Below are 17,325 nucleotides of genomic sequence, written 5' to 3'. Positions count from 1 at the left end.
TGGATGGAAGTAGAAAACACTATCCTGAGTGAGATAACCCAAACCCCAAAATATGAATATGGTATGTACTCATTCATTAGTGGATTCTAGCCATAAACAATGGACATTGAGCCATAGTTTGTGATGCTAAGGAAACTAAATCATAAGGTGAACCCAAAGAAAAACATATATAGATCCTTCTGGAAATTGGAACCAGGCAAAAGTTGGAAGCATGGGAGTGAGGGTGGGGTGGGGAAAGGTGAGAGGAGAGAGAGGGGGAAAAGGAGTTGGTTGGGGAGAGCTTGGGGGAGTGGGATGGTTGAGATGGAGGAAGGATGGATATGGGAGCAGGGAAGGAGATATCGTAATTAGGGAGCCATTTTGGGGGTGGCAAGAGGCTTGGCTCTAGAGGGGTTCCCAGGTTTCCACCAGCTGGGACCCTGGGCAGTGGACGAGAGGGTTCCTGAATTGGCCTTGTCCCATAGTCACACTGATGACTATCTTGAATATCACCATAGAACTTTCGTCCAGTGACAAATGGACATAGAGACAGAGACCCACATGGGAGCAGTGGACTGAGCTCCCAGGTTCCAGTTGAAGAACAGAAGGAGGGAGACTATGAGCAAGGAAGTCAGGACCACGAGAGTTTGGTCCACCCACTCAGACAGTATGACTGATCTAATGGGAGCTCACCAAATCCATCTGAATGAGCATGGGATCAAAATCGGAACCTCTGAATGTGCCTGACAATTGGGACAGACTGAGAAGCCAATGATAATGGCACTGGGATTTGTCTCTACTGCATGTACTCGTTTTTTGGGGACCCTATTCTATTTGTATGCATACCCTCCTAAGCCTGGAGGGAGAGAGGAGGGCCTTGGACTTCCCACATGGCAGGGTCCCCTGACCTCTCTTAGGACAGGAGGAGGAGGGGAAAGAGGAGGGTGAGTGGGAGAGTGGGAGGGAAGTGGGAGGAGGGAAGGGAGTTGAAATTTTGATTGGTATTATTTATAAACTAATAAAAAAAGGAAACAAATGAGAAGAAAGAGACACGAGACAGAAAAGAAGTCTCAGAATACAGAGGTACAGTGTATTTTAGAAAAATGCAGAAAAGGAAATCATTTTGTTCTTATTCTTTTTATTAAAATTACACAAGCAATTGATGTACCCATCTCCCTCCACATTAGGTTTAAAAGTCATGTTACAGAAAATACAAACTGGGATCAATTTTGTTCATAAGTAAATCTCTGTTTCTCAAAGATTGGCCTATACCAAACTTGCTATCTTTACTACAAATGGTTCCATACTGATGGTTCCAAGAAATAGCAAAAATGCCTTTGTTTCTTACGTTTATTTTTATCATCTATGATGACCTTGTTATGACTACCTGTTGTTATGACTACCATGTTAAGACCATCTTGCAATCATTTCTTTTTTTTCAGGAGGTCATTGTGACTAATTTGTTGTGTTTATGTTCTGCTCCTATAACTTCAGCTATTTTGCCTGCAAAATCTCCCATTTGGAAGCCCCCTTCCCTTGAACTATAAATATCTGTTTTTCTCAAGTCCACTTCTGATCTCTTGAACCACACTCTTAAGGGCATTGTATATGAGTAAAGATACTTGCTTTAACTAATTTTCCCATCTTCATTGGGTCAGTGGTCTTTCTTATTCTTTGGAATAAACACCAATGATATTTTACTAGTTATTTAACCTCAATTTTGAAATATCAAACAAATCTGGAGATATTAAAATGTGTTTTTATACTATTTACTGCCTCCAAACACATCAAGAAAGTATTTAAATCTCAAAATATAGCGGGGGCAAATATTTTCCCATTTATTTCAGGTAATACTGGGACATACCCTGTACTGCAACTCCTGACTTGTAGTATATTTTTCTTGATTCTTTCCGTCAGTGTAGTCAGTGTGAATGAATGGCAAGCTCCATTTAGTGGCACTGACATATTTTCCATTATCTTTTATGTTTCACTTTGGTTTTTGTCTTGAGACAGTTTTACTTCTGTAAGTCTGGGATAGCTAGAACTCACAATGTAGAATAAGCCTGTCCTTAAAGTTCTGCTGCTGCTCTTGCCACTGTCTTCCTAGTGCTGAGGTTAGAGCTGAGAGTTTTCCTACACAGCTAATTTCCAGTTAAGATACTGTCTTCATTGTTAGAAAGAGGCATCTGTGTTTCTTTCAGAAAAACAATCAACATATTTCACAGATCAAAGGTTCAGGAGATGTGAATCATTTTTTATTTTTGAAATGAACATATACATCAGACAATTTTTCATTGCAATATTATTTTCAGCTTTTGGCAATACTACAACTTTCAGTTCGGTTTAGGTGCTTCCATAGCAGTTAAGCTTTAAATAACCATGGTTTTAAATTTTACATGCTCATTTATTTAATAATTTTATTGGTTTCTCCTTCATGAATGAGAGTAGGAGTTAGTTATTAACGTCTTAACTTGTGGCTCCAGAGTGTACATTCCTTGGCATCTCTGCCTAGGCTTGCAAGTTAAGCCCTTAAGTATTAACTGCCTTTCTTTTATCTGCCTCTGACCTCCAGAAGGGCACCAGAGGCAAGTGTGATTCTGAATAAGCAAAGATAAATAATTTATTTTCCAAATACTTTTCTCTGAAAACACAGGTACCCATCATTTATTTTATCTGAAGGACTTAAAGCTGTGTGGAACTCAGTTCTCTACTTGTGGTTCTGAACATCAGAGGTTCCCCTACTTGGGAATGAATTCCAGGCAAACTTTTATAAAATGGCATCCTTCACATTCCACACAGTATGTGGTATTACACTGAACCCTGTGCCTCATCAACAACAATTGATCATCTCTTAAAAAAATCTTTAGATCATGATTTTTGTTTGTTTGTTTTGTCATCTTGTCGACTCTAAAAAGTTGTATCTAACACATACATAATGAAACAGCATTTTTGAAAATTTTATTTTGAAATGCTATTCTCATTTTTGGGTTTTATGACTTAAAATATGTATAAACAGAACATCAGAAAAGTAAGGAATTGTTTTTCAGAACTCAGAATTATGGGAAAAGAATATAAAGTTTCTAGTATAAAATCCTCTTACTTTTCAGTTTCTGGTGTCTGGAAGACATCCACCTGAAAATAAATGTGGGCAACATTTCTGGAAATGAGAAAGGAGCCCTGGGAAGGAGGATTTTCTTCACTGGGTGGCTGTAGAATAAACGCATAACCACCTGCAAAGAAACCTCAGCAGTTACGACTCCCTGCACAATAATAACTTACAGTGCGATTGTGCAACTCACCGAAGATGTCCAAAACAACAGCACTAATAGCTATTTCAGGCAGTGAGCTTGGGAGATGCATAGTCAGTTATGTTTTGTTTCTGCAGAGCAGGCGCTGTCATTTCCTTATGGCTGCATTCTTTAAGAGCTATTCTGATCACATTCAACCTATCAGACGTACTACCCAATGTGAAACTAAAGTCAGGCTGTGGTGCTTGATATACGTGCACTGGATTCCTAGGGCTGTCTATAAAGTCTTTGCCCTTAGGACTCAGCATTTCACCTTATAAAACTGACCTATTGTAGTTATTTAACAGGATGCATCAGTATAGAAAATGGTGGGAAATTGAAAGATATTATTTTGAAAGAAACTCCACACTCTGAATTATTATTTGTTTCTTCAATGTTTGTTAGAAAAATTATTATTAAGCTATTATACTCAACAATTAATATAGATTTGAGAAGTAAACAAAACAATAAAAAATAAACTAATAGTGGCTAGCAATTATAGATTAAATAAAGAGAAAAATCTCTTGAAACAATTGTAGAAACTCATTACTGATGAAGAAAATAAAAGATGAAAGTTATAACTTTCAGAAGACCAGTGACCTTCATAATAATATTCTATGTTAAAAACAAAATTTGGAAGACAGGAATAGAAATATGTTTTCTGGTATACTGAGAACCTATAAACACTTTACTGTGTCCTAGTTAGTACTTTTCATTATCATGTTGTAGCAGTGTTACTATATATGGAGTAACCTACAGATCACACACAGCAAATTAGCAAATATTGCCTTGGCTAAAAAACTATGTGTTTATTCACTCTGCAAAGTAGAAAATAACAAGAAATGGTAGCATTTAAAACAAACATTTTATGTTGCAGAAGCAGTGGCCTGCATTGAAAATAACAGTTACAATGAATGCTGGGAATTATTGTCCCTAATCAAAGAAAACCAGAAGTTTACTTAAACAAGAAGATTGGATATTGAAGAATTACAAGTTATTGTAATTGTAATTGAAGAATTACAAGATAAATAGATTTGTCTCCATAGTTATTTATATCTACAGCTTTTGAACTATAACCTAGAACATAGAGCAGTAGCCAACATGCTACTTCAGTTTAGTTTAATATTTGTTCCTCTCCTGGAGGCCTCTTGATAAATTAGATCTTAGGCATTAGTTCTGAGAATTTAAAGTCTTTGGGTATTCAATGAAAAACATGTTTTCTCCAAACAAGGTCTTTGCCACTAGGAATCTTATAGTGTGTGTGTGTGTGTGTGTGTGTGTGTGTGTGCGTGTGTGTGTGTGTGTGTGTGTAGGGGTTTCTAATAATCATATCCCAGTCATTTAAAGTATACATAAATTCACTTGCAAATATTTTTGGCAAGTGTACATGAAGAGTTATGCTAGGCCTGATTAAAAAAAAAATACACTCGATACTGAAGAGCAGTCCAAATTCCCTGCCCTGTGGGAAGTCCAAGGTCCTCCCATTTCTATCTAGGTCCAGGAAGGTGAGCATCCAAACAGGCTAGGCTTCCACAAAGACAGTTCATGTATTAGGATCAAAACCTAGTGCCATTGTCCTTGGACTGCTCTTCAGTATAGAGAGGAAGGGAAAATGGAGTGGGGGGAGGGGGAGAGGAGGGGGGAGAGGGGGAGGGTAGTGGGGGAAGGGGCAATTCATGGGAGGAGGGGGAGGGAAATGGGAAACGGGGAGGAGGCGGAAATTTTAATTAAAAAAGAATAAAATAAATTTAAAAAAATACACTCCAATATGGGCAAAATGATGAGATAATTTGAAAAAAATATTGCCAGGGTGGTTGATATACAAATTAAATTTTATTTTATTGATTAAAAATTATTAAGAGACATAAATTTACCAATTGAATAACAAAATGAACCAGTATTCCCATTATATGATTTAATGAGTGTTGAGCATTGTGTGGAGGCATGTGAAGCTGCAATGATCTATATGCTTGCAGACTGATAAACTTACCTTCCTACTTCGTAGAAACTGAATTATTTAATGCCGTCCACAGCAAAATTACATTTCTAACAGTAATTAGGAAAAAGGTCTTCTCTCAGCACCAAGGTAAAATATGCCCTCTAACAAATATTTGGTAAAAAACAGTCCTTGAAACAATAGTTAAGTATCCTGATTGATTTGTTAATCAGGGACAACATGGAATGCTGCATTCTAACAGATAAAGCAGTGTTCAGAATTTTGGGGTACTGTTTATGCGCAAGCCGAACTTGGTAATTTCCTTAATTAAAATTACATTAACACTTCAATCCAGTTTCATAAAACAGGAGTTCATATACACTATAAGAGGTAGTGTGGATGAAAAATAAGAAGATCATAGGATTTTTAAAGAAATCTCAATTCGTTCAGGGGACTATAGATTAAGTAAAATTGATGAAAAAGAAATATTGTAAAATTTTATGATGATGTGGCTGTCATAGAATTATCATGATAATAATCAATACTGCCCTAGATAATCTCTGTAGGTAGGGCGACAAGAGGAGTGATTCCAATAGATTTTTAATGTCCTAAACTAAGAAAATAAGAGGTGCGTAGCGCTGTAAGAGGATAAAACTCAGGACTGTCAAGTGTCCAGCTCGAGAATGAGGCTCATTTGTGCTAGATTTAGTCACTCTAATCTGAAAGCATCCAAGTGGAAAATATCCAGTAGATAATGGGTGCGTACATGGCACGTGTATTGAATAAATCTTTTGACGGATGTGAAACTGTGGTGGCTCACTTGTGAGTCAGGGAAAACAATAGAGTCTCAGAACATTGTCTAACTTGAATCCAAAAATGATCTGACAGCCTGGTAAATTTAAGAAAGAATATCATTTTTTAAGTGAGATAAAATGCATATTTACAAAATACAGTATTTTATTATAAATGTTATGTTTTCATATTTTACAAACCTGAACTCTAGTTTCAGTCTGATAATAAATCAAACAAACAAATAAAGCTAGATTTTATCAAGTCTGATAAATACAGCTTTCCATTTCCTGTTGCCCAAGAGAGTATGTGTACTGGATTTTTTAATTAGTAAACTAAAATATCACCATCTAAAAACACTTTGAAATTTTCCCATTGCTAGGAAAGCTTTGGGAGGCATGGTCAGAATTTGAGGATGATTTAGTGTACTGTAACTTGGTTGAGCTGTACTTTCTCTTCAATTGCCAATTTCTTTATTCTTTCATCTACAAATATATCTATACAACAAATTTATTCTGATTACAAATTTCTGTCATACACTCTGATAGGTATTGTTTATTACACTGCATCAAATCACCAATGTTTTATCCCATTTTCTTCTAACTTTTGCATTAGGTCTAGTAGTTGGAACAGCTGGATTTTGTCTAATAACCTGTAATTCTGCATCGCCGAAGCAATATTCTCCATTTTAAACAGAAAATCCACCTAGAAGTCCATGTTGTCAGTTCCACAATCAGCATGAGTGGGTTCTCTGAAGATGCTATGCTTTTCCTGTTTTTATCTTGAGTCTCAAAAAGCCATTGTGAAAGGCTGTTTGTAGTAGTAATACATAAACACTATAGCTATGACTGAATCATCAGTTACGTAACTTCTGCTTTATACCCACACCACTTCCTTCCTCTTGCTACTATGTTTTCCCTTCTTTTCTGCTGGTGACATTCACAAAATTAGCAGGAGTAAAGAACAGCTTACAACTTATTACCAAATCTAGTGATTAGATTTTTTTCTCTTATAATCCTAAATCAGCTGGGCAGTGGTGGTTTATGCCTTCAATTCCAGCACTCAGGAGGTAGAGGCAGGTGGATCTTTTTGAGTTCAGGGGAAGCCTGGTCTACAGAGTGAGTTCCAGAACAGTCAGGACTGTTCCACAGAGAAACCCTGTCTCAACTCCTCCACCCCCAAAAATCCTAAAGCAAATTTACTTTAAGTTGCTATTAACCCTGAATTTTTAGAGTATCTAATAAATGATTGAGCCATGAAACATACTTGGGGAACAACACTGCCTACTGGTAAGAAGTTAGGTGAATATGAGCTGTCATATAATGGAGTCTGTGTTTCCAGTTTTTGGGTTTTTTTTTGTTTTTTTTTTTTTTTGCTTTTTTTTTTTTTGTTTTTTTTTTGTTTTTTTTGAGAGTGTTTAGAAATCACAGAGAATAATCTGCCTGAAATAAAAAAGCAAGAAGACTTTAGAAAAATAAAGGAAGCTGTGTAAAATCATCAAAATATCATTTAGGAACAAACATAATTTAGCTTACTGGGATGTGGAACTTTCGATGTATTTTCAGTTGAATATATGCACTTGATTTCCTATATTTAAAGTAGTTGGAGTTGTAAACTACACCTTTGAGAGTAGTTTGGCTAGCTTCAACTAACATCTGCAAATCTGCAATGACATAGCAGTTTGGTACTATCTTAGCAACACCTCTTTCTTTTCTTTTTTTTTTAACATAAGAACTTTTCCTTAATAACTTAGTTGCTAGGTGATAAGAAAAAATAACATGCAAACATAAAGAAGAATTCTCAAAATAATGTTTAATGTGTCAAGGAAACATATTGTGGAAATATTTTTTTCCTTGAGATTTAATCTTTCTGGGAAGCATTCTTGGACTGAATGAAAGATAAGACAAAGGTATACATAAATGGAAAATGTCTACATTTTAAACATGCTGTTTGATATTTCAAGGTGTCCCAGATATGTTCACTAGCTCTCTTTGGATGATCAGAATTTCATAGTCTGATTGTGTTGTCAACGGAGCAAACACCTCCATGGTTCCCAGAGCAAGTGTCATAAATGCTGACATCACACACAATTTGGTGCCTACTCCCAAAGACAGAAAACATTAGCATACACCGGTATTAACACTTAGGGGTTCTGTTTTTTATTGTTGTTATTTTTATTTTATAATGCACATCTTTTAAAATCATAATGGATTTTACAAGCGTGGAATAGAATCCAACAAGAACTGGAACACTTACTCAAAATGCCTCACTGGCCAGCTCATACTTTCCTTTGATGGGGCACTGTTTGTTTGTTCATTTGTTTTTAACTTTGATGAATATGGATTGGCTGTCTTCAAATATTTTACTGTCATTCTTTACTTTCCCTCTCAAAAATCTTGAATTTTATTTTCTTGCACTAATGATCATTGCCTTGTAATACAGTGTCATCACAAAAGGGGGTCTTGTAAAGATATAAATACAGCAGAAAAAATGCAGGCTTCTAGCAGATTTACATTTTTTGTAGAATTGTTTTAATTTCCAATTAATTACTAAATAACTGATTCTAACATTAACCCATTAAATAAGCATAGAAAACCAAGTAAGAAGTGGAAAGAAATAGAGACTTTTCAATACATGTTTTTTACATTGTAAAAATTAGTAAAAACTAAAGCAGATACAATTCCCCAGAAGTAGTAGAATTAGATAATACATTCAGATGGGAAGGAAGCTAATATGGTGGCAAGAAATGACTTGAAGGAAACTAGAAATAGCTTTCTCAATTTGGTTAGTGATTATAATTGTGTGTGTGTGTGTGTGTGTGTGTGTGTGTGTGTGTGTGTGTGAATACATATGCATTTGGCACTGAAATTGAAGTACTTTGATGGTGGGTGTTAGTCACGAAGGCTGGAAAGAGATCCCAAATGACTGCTAATACTCACTTAATATCTTTAACAAATTCTTTGTTGCTTTGTTTTTCATAAAGTGAATTTTGTGGAAAGCACTGCCAGGTTGTTAAGAATTATGGTGCCTTTGTGTTGAGTGTTTGTGCAGATGACTGTTGTGCAGTAGGAGTTCTAAGCCTTCCCAAAAAGAACAGGTGTGGGAAGGATCACAAGACTGAAAATAAATAGCACAAACTGATGCTCATTAGGTGATAAGAGATTCACATGTGTTCCACATTACCTGGTCATCTCTGCTATGCAGAGAACTAGTTATGAAAAGGTCAACATGACAGTTTAATCTACAAATTTTATCGGACAAAAAATGATTAACTAGATTCCATGCCCTTGATAAAAGGAGTAACTTATTTGAGAGTCATGAATCAGTGTTTGTAATTGAATTTCAGTTAAGAAGGGCTACATGATATTCAACATGGGAAATCCACTTCCAAATTCATTCCAGTGGTAGTGACTGACCTTTCTTTTTTTTAACCATTATTGGCAAGAAGCCTTAGTTCATTATCATTGTTATCTCCTGAAAATGGCTTACCTCTGTAGTCTGGGTATCTTCACAAGATGCTAAACGTCTTGAGTCTCAGCTATACCATTACAGGCTGAGTGCCACTGGAGGAAAACTGAGGGGTCAAGAACTGCCTTCAACATGGAAGACCAATCGTAATGGTTTTGAAGCTGCAAGACCCATTGTTTGAATACTTGCTCAAAATAGGGAGTATCAGGACAACATTGGTCACCCTTAAACACCCTTGCACGGCTTCTGGCCGTACTGCCACCTGGAAGGCACATAGTTGACCAGGACAACTTTGCTGGAGCTCCAGACTCCACGGAGACAGGATACACTCAGAAGTGCTCAGGCACATCAAAAATGGACTGGAATCACAGAAGTTGAATCCGGCACTCACCTTCCTCATTCAGTAACAAATGCAGGTTCTTGGCCTTGCCCTGGAAGTTGAAAGTGACAACATATTCACATCTTGTCTCACTGTGACTGTGACATACCTGGAAGATACCATGGGAACCAGTGTCTCCGCCTAGCATTAACAGAGCAGCCTTGAGTAGAGAGAGCATGCCATGGAACCAAGAATATCCAGAGAAGGGTTGATCTACCTCAGTACCCTCTGACTCCCCCTGGAACAGAAATGACCCTGTGGCTGCTTTTGGAGTATCCAGTGGAGGGGAGGGGCCAGAAAGGGGATGAACTGTCCCTGCTGGGGGCCCTACTCAATGAGCATAAGATGGAGCAATTCTGAAGGAAACAGTTCCATCGAGTCAAAGTGGGAGGCAGCAATGGAGGCAGAACTAGGGAAGAAGGATGCTGACACCTGTTGGGAAAGGCACCCATGAGGCCCCTGTGACAGGTGGTTGTACTTTCACTGTGTTCCAGCAGCAGATCCTGGCTGGACAGACTCTGAAAAAATCAGGCAAGGCAAGTCCAGGCTGTCTGTGTTATCCTTTGTGAGAAAGAAGGTCCAAGGGCCAGGGGAAGGGTCATGGGATGGGGATTGGGCTTAGGCACTCCTGGATGTCAGACACCCAGGCCTTCATATGAAGTGCATCAGTTGTCTCCAGAATGTACTCGGAAGGACCTTCTACCTTAACCTCAAAGGTGTTCTCCTTCAGGTGTCTCTAGGGCCGTGGCTGTGTGAACATCAGTGATAGTAGAACAGGGAATGCTGAGTTGGGGTTGGGATGCCTTGGGTGGTACAAAGAACAAGTCACTTCCTCCTCCTCCTCCTTCACTTCAGAGCAGTAGGCGACACCTCTGCCACTGAGGCTGCCTTCCTCCCATTGAGATCAGCCTAGCCACCACTCCTCCATGACCCTCTCTTACTGGGTCAGGGGCAGCTTCTTCATTCCGCATAAAACTGAGCAGCTCTTCTCTCTGTACCATTCCTGCTCCAGCTTTCAAGGCTACCCCTCCACGACTCAGTCTCAGCCTCTCAAAACAGTGAGTCCGTCTCTCCCCAGGGGATGTGCCAGCACTAGCCAATCCCCTACCAAATGTCCCAGCACCACCAGAGGACTTGGAGTTGCTGTTTCCACCTAGGACTAGAGGGCCTGATGTGCTCTCCAGAGGCCCAGCTGAGGAGGCAATACCAATGACCTCCCGCCACTGCAGGATGCCTCATACAGAATCTCTGGATGTGTGACCCACTGAAAGGAGGGAAAGAGTTTATTGAGCTTTGCCTTTGAGCACATTGTAGAGAAGAAAGAGACTGAGGAAGGAAGGGAGCCAACTAGGTTCTCAGAAGATAGAGATGGGCCCAACACATCCAGGGACCCACCCAATCCATTCACCTGCAGCTGTCAAGGGACAATTCATGTGGTGGTGTAAATTTCACACCAGGGCTCAATGGGGCAAAGACAGGTGGGGAAAGTGAGCCCAAGACCTGGGCTACCTTAGGTTCGAAGTGCTGCAGGAATAGCTCAGGAAAACAGCCAGAAAAGGCAGCTTCTGCTCCAGGCTCTTTATATTGTGGGTGGGAGGCCAGGTAGAGGCAAAAACGGCAGGTAAGATCCAGGAGAGTAGCCCTCACATGGGACTCACAGAACTCTTGCCAACTTCAAGAAGGGAGTGGTGGCAGTGCTGTCAGAGAAGGGAAGGTCCCATCCTCCACATCATGACAGTTGGGCAGGAAATGGAGAGAGTATGGGGAGAGTTTACTGGAATTGGAAGACATTTGTGGAATGATGTGGAAACCCAATGCAGTGGAAACTTCCTGGAATCTACAAGAGTGACCCTAGAGAGGATTCCTAGTAATAGTGGATATGGAATCTGAACCAATCATCTTCCTTAACCAGGCAAGTCTTCCAGTGGTGTGACTGGGACACCAGCCCAGCCCCAAAACCCTGACTTAAAAATCTGTCCTGCCCACAAGATGCTCTGGGGCAATAGAGGCTATGAACTAGTGTGAGTGGCCAACCAAGCCTGGTTTAATTTGAGGCTCACACCACCAGAGGGTGCCCAACACTGCCGGGAGGGCCAAGAACTGGAGTCTAGATAACCAGAGGTCACAAGGAAGATTCTGAATGTATCAAGGGAGTCATTTAGACATTCCTCCCAACATTACATGGTATTGACAATTCTATTGGTTACCCTCTCCAACCTGACAATAAGGGCTTACTGTTGAAGACAATACATAATTAAGGCAATAAGCATAAAGAAAATGAGTTGGTGCCTAACTAGAATCTATACACGTGCTGACTATCATTCACAATGCTGAAGGGTACGATGCATGCTAACAAAGAAGGAAACTACAGCTACAAACCATGAGAGCTAAATAGTGACCTGATTGCAAGGTAGAGGAGTGCTATAGTGGAGGCAATGGTATTCAACCTTAATGTTGCAAGGCATATGTTGTGATAATACTCAACCATAAAATTATTTTTGTTGTTCTCTCATAACTATAATTTTACTACTATTATGAATAATAATCTAAATATCATATATGTTGGATATCTGATGTGTGACCCTATAAAAGGATCATTAGACTCTCAAGGGGGTTGTAACCCACAGGTCAAGAATTGCTTTGCTAAGTAAACATAATAGTAATTAATAATGACATTTTGCTATACCCATAAATCAATGCATCACTCAACTCTTACCATAGGAACTTTAACTTGCCATAGATTATAAATGACACAAAGTCCCACAATAAGAAGTTGTGCAGAAAGTGAGAGAGTTTGGACTCATACCTGAGTGGAGTGTTTTTATCAAACACCTCCACTGGAGGTTCAAAGATTTATGTTGGGTGAGGAGCTGGAAAGATTGGATGAGTCAGAGAGCGCAGTTGACTACAAGTAGACTGCATCTTCCAGATACAATGGAGCTGATACTCATGTGAACTCATAGATGCTGTGTCAATTTGCACAGGATCTGCAGAAATTCAAGCCAGACATACTTTAATAGGGAATGGGAAGTTGATCTAAAACTCCCACCCCTAACCAGGAAGCTATATGTTACTGATACCTTATATAGGAGGTAAAGATTTGCTTTCTTCAATGGAATGATACTAGCTATACCAAGCACAAGGCTTCCCTTATGCACAGTAGTAGTATATCATGTTCTCTGTGCATATTTTGATTTTGGATTAGTTTATTATTTTTTGTCTTTCTGCTATTTTTTGGTGGTTTGTTTTAACCTTTGTTTGAGAAAAAGAAAACAAAGGTAAATGGGTAGTGATGGGAGAAGATCAGAGAAGAGCTGGGGGAAAGGTAATGGATCAAAAGAGTCAATAAATACTATGATTGCCATATTTTGTATTTAAACAGGTTATTATATTTAGAGTAAATTTATAACATTCATGATGTATGTTATCTCACTTTGTTACCATTATGTTCTCTTGGTATAGAAAAATTAAGTGTTAATTGCTGGAAATTGCAAATACAGTTGGTAGAAAAATCCAGATTTGAAATTTTACTTTTAGTTAATGAACTTCATAATTCTTAAGATAAATTTTTATATAATTTTAAATTTTCTTTTCATTTTACATTCTAACTCCAGTTCCCCTTCCCTCCTCTTCTCCTGCCTCCTACCTCCCCTGTCCCACTCCCCATCCACTCCTCAGAGGGGAAAAGGCCTCCTTTGGGGAATCACCAAAGTCAACCAAAGTTGAGGCAGGACCAAGTACCTCCTCACTGAATCAGGTTGGACAAGGTATCCCAGCATAGTTAATGGACTCTATAAAGTCAGTTCATACACTGGGATAATTTCTGGCCCTACTGTGAGCTATCCTCCACCCCAAAACTTATCAAGTCACATAGCCATCACCCACAGAAGACCTAGTTAGGTACCATGAAGGTTCTCCAGGTGTCAGACAAGAGTCCATGAGCTACTACTAGCTGGGGTTGGCTATCTCTGAGGTTTTCCCTATCATCATCTTCACCGCCCCCCCCACCCCTGCTCATATGCTCTCTCCTCCCTCTCTTCAACTGAACTCTAGGAATTCAGTTCAGTGCCTGGCTATGAATCACTGCATCTCTTTCCGTTAGTTACTGGATGTAGATTCTATGGTGGGAGTTAAGGTGTTTACCAATCTGATTACAAGGGAAGGTCTGTTCAGGCATCCTCTTCACTAGTGCTAGGAGCTTAGCTGGAGACATCCTAGTGGATTCCTGGAGATTTCCCTAGCACCAGATTTCCCCTTAATCTCACAATGGCTCCCACTCCCCTCTATCAGAACATCTCTTTCACTCTTCTCCTCCTCTGTCCTGCCTCCAATTTGTCTGTCTTGATCCTTTATATTCCCCCTTTTCATCCCCTCCCTTCTATTTTTCTTAATAATATATATATATATATATATATATATATATATATATATATATATATATATTTGTGTTTATATATAAAGTACACTTTGTGAAGTGCTTGTATTGCAGACAGTTAAAGATCTGGTGTGGTGTGCTGGGTTTATATAGATGAAAACAATAACTTTGACATCACTCTATGATGACATGTGATGTATCTTTTATGAGTTAAATTTTGAGTTTTCTGATACAAAATACTCATGTCTTTGATCTTCCGTGTATAAGAAATTTCTATTTTGCTATGGTTAGCTTAGAAAGTATTCTCTATGGCCAGATAATCCAATGTCTGTGGCTCATAAGATATTCAAACAGGCAAACAGAAAAAAAACCAAGCAAATAAAAAGATTGTCAGATGTAGTAAAATTATTGTACGTAAATAAAAGTTTTATTTTCATAATTACATAGATTCTCTAAAGTACAATTCTAGGAACTCTCAATCAATGAGGTTCTTTTTTTCCCCACATCCTGTAATAAAATGGCAAGCAATGGTCATAATCATGCTTGTAATATTTTCTATAAACATAAAAGTGCTCTTCACGTTATCTGCTGCAATAAATTGTACACAATATAGTTTTAGCATCTGTTTTTATTTAATTGTGAATTTAGAAAACTATTCAGTAATATATCACATGTATAACTTCATTAAAACTGATTTAATTATAAAAATGTCATTTCTCATCTACGAAATGAACCTTACTTCCAGTGCAACAGTTCTGTGTATGTTTATTTTTTTCTACAAATGAATAAAGGCAACGGTCAAATAAAAGAACCTACTGAATTTGATGGCTATCTCATAAAGAGTATATATAACACCTATAAAGTCTATGGTGGGAAGTAAATTATTTACTGTGAGAAGCTTTAGTGTGAAATCATTTATATGTCACTAAGGGATATGCACACAGCAGAGCCAGAAATAGCGTGAGAATCACATTTCTTTGTATTTTTATACTCTTTCGATTTAACCATAAAGCATTCAGTCTCTTAGATTTCAAACAATCAAAGCACACAAGCACACAATCAAAATGTCTATCAGAAACTTTCTGGGTCATAATTGCTGAAGGGATTTCTAGGGCATTTAAAAATTTAATTGTGCTTTTCTTTGTTCTTTAAAGAATACATAGAGTTTTCTGCAACTTCTAGTGTATTCAAAAGTGTATTATCCATCTCCTTTTACTATGTGGAATATGAAATATACATATTAAATATCACTTGTTTCCATGGAGAATACAATGAGATCAATGTGCAGAAAAACCGAAATATCATATACCTAGGAAATACCATAGGCTAAGTAAAAATTAAGCCACTTAATAACACTTCAAAAAATTTACCCACATTATAGTGAATATTCTGAGGAAAAATAATTTTGACAACTACATTACTTCTCTGAAAGAATGCTGATCAATTATTTATTCTTTCTAAAGCCACAAACCTGAGATTTCTTGAAACAGAGAAACATTTTTATAAGTTGGGAATCTGATTTTTTTTTGTAGAGCTTGATAGAGGATTCAGAAGATATTAAAATGAATAGATTTTCTTATCACTCCCTTATATCCCTCCCTACTGTCATCAAATTCATGACTTATTTTTTATTCATTGTCATTGCTTTCATGTATGTATTTGTATATACAAATGTATTCCTAAATAAAACATGTTGAGTCCATCTAATACTACTTGCATGTATGTTTTCCTGGTATAACAATGCTTATGCTTCCTTTCTTTCTTTCTTTCTTTCTTTCTTTCTTTCTTTCTTTCTTTCTTTCTTTCTTTCTTTCTTTTTTTTTTTTTGAGACAGGATTTCTCCATAGCTTTTGGTTCCTGTCCTGGAACTAGCTCTTGTAGACCAGGCTGGCCTCGAACTCACAGAGATCCGCCTGCCTCTACCTCCCGAGTGCTGGGATTAAAGGCATGCACCACCACCACCTGGCTTCTTTCATGTCTTATAACAAACTACACGTGTCACATGATTGTTGTTGTCTATGATTTTTCTTAGGAGACAACAGTGTAAAACTGAAACTTAAAATGATAAGCTCACCTTCAATGGGTATTTAATTTCTCATTCACTGTGACATTCATATTTTGAGGGGATAGGTCTGGATGGGGGAGTAGGGGTGGACATGGGAATAGGAGGTATCAGGTACAGGGTGGATGAATGGAATGAGTCACATAACTTCTGTCCTACAATTTGCCCTGACTACAATTATATTGGGACAAAGGTGGTGGAAAAATTATTGGAGTGGCCGTCCAATGACTAGTCAAGTTTGAGACCTGTACTATGAGGAGAGCCCACCGCTGACACTGCATGGAGTTCCAGAACCCAGAGGCTGGTTAGTTCAAAAAGCTAGGATAGAACTAAATGTGACTAGCACAAAAGAAAAAAAAGTAAATAAAATGATTTCTAATGATGCTCTGCCATACACAGTGATTGTCATCTGTGTCTAGCCCAATGGTCGTCTCTGCCTAGCCCAGTTGAAATCTGAGAGGTTCCACCAGAAATTGATGTAACAGAAGTAGAGGCCCATAGTCAATCATCAGATAGACCTTGGGAAATTCTGTTTAATAGGGGGAGGAAGGGAAGGATTATAGGAGCCAGAGGCGTCAGGCACACCACATGAAAATACACAGAATCAACTAACCTGTACTAATCGGGGCTCACAGACTGAGCCACCATCCAGAGACCTTGCTGACATAGGCCCTCTGCGCATATGCTACAATTGTGTAGCTTGATCTTCTTGTGGGAATTGTAACAGAGTTTCTGACTCTGCTACCTGATTTTGGAACCCTTTTCTCTTACTTGGTTGCCTTGTCCAGCCTTAATAGGAGAGGATATGTCTAGATTTACTGTAACTTCATATGCTGTGGCTGGAAGACCTGTATTTTTCTGAAGAGAAAAGAGATGGAGTGGGTTGGGGGTAAGAAGAGGGAAAATCAGGGGGAGGAACTGGGAGGAAATGCAAGAAGAAGGAAAACTTTGATTGGAGTGGGAATTAATTAATCAATTAACTAATAATAAAAATTATAAACTCTAAATTTACACCAAAGTCATCATTCTAATTTGTAAGCACACACATAT

General features: G+C 38.2%; 1 pseudogene; it reads right to left on the bottom strand.

Annotated features, from left to right (window-relative positions):
• Positions 1 to 9,684: 9,684 nt before the first annotated feature.
• On the bottom strand, positions 9,685 to 11,629 carry LOC130876346 (SH2B adapter protein 1-like; annotated as a pseudogene).
• Positions 11,630 to 17,325: the final 5,696 nt, after the last annotated feature.

The sequence above is a fragment of the Chionomys nivalis genome, chromosome 6 (assembly GCF_950005125.1).
Source record: "Chionomys nivalis chromosome 6, mChiNiv1.1, whole genome shotgun sequence".
NCBI lineage: Eukaryota > Metazoa > Chordata > Mammalia > Rodentia > Cricetidae > Chionomys > Chionomys nivalis.
Note: the sequence above shows the minus strand (reverse complement) of the source record. Positions and strands in the feature narration are given on the sequence as shown.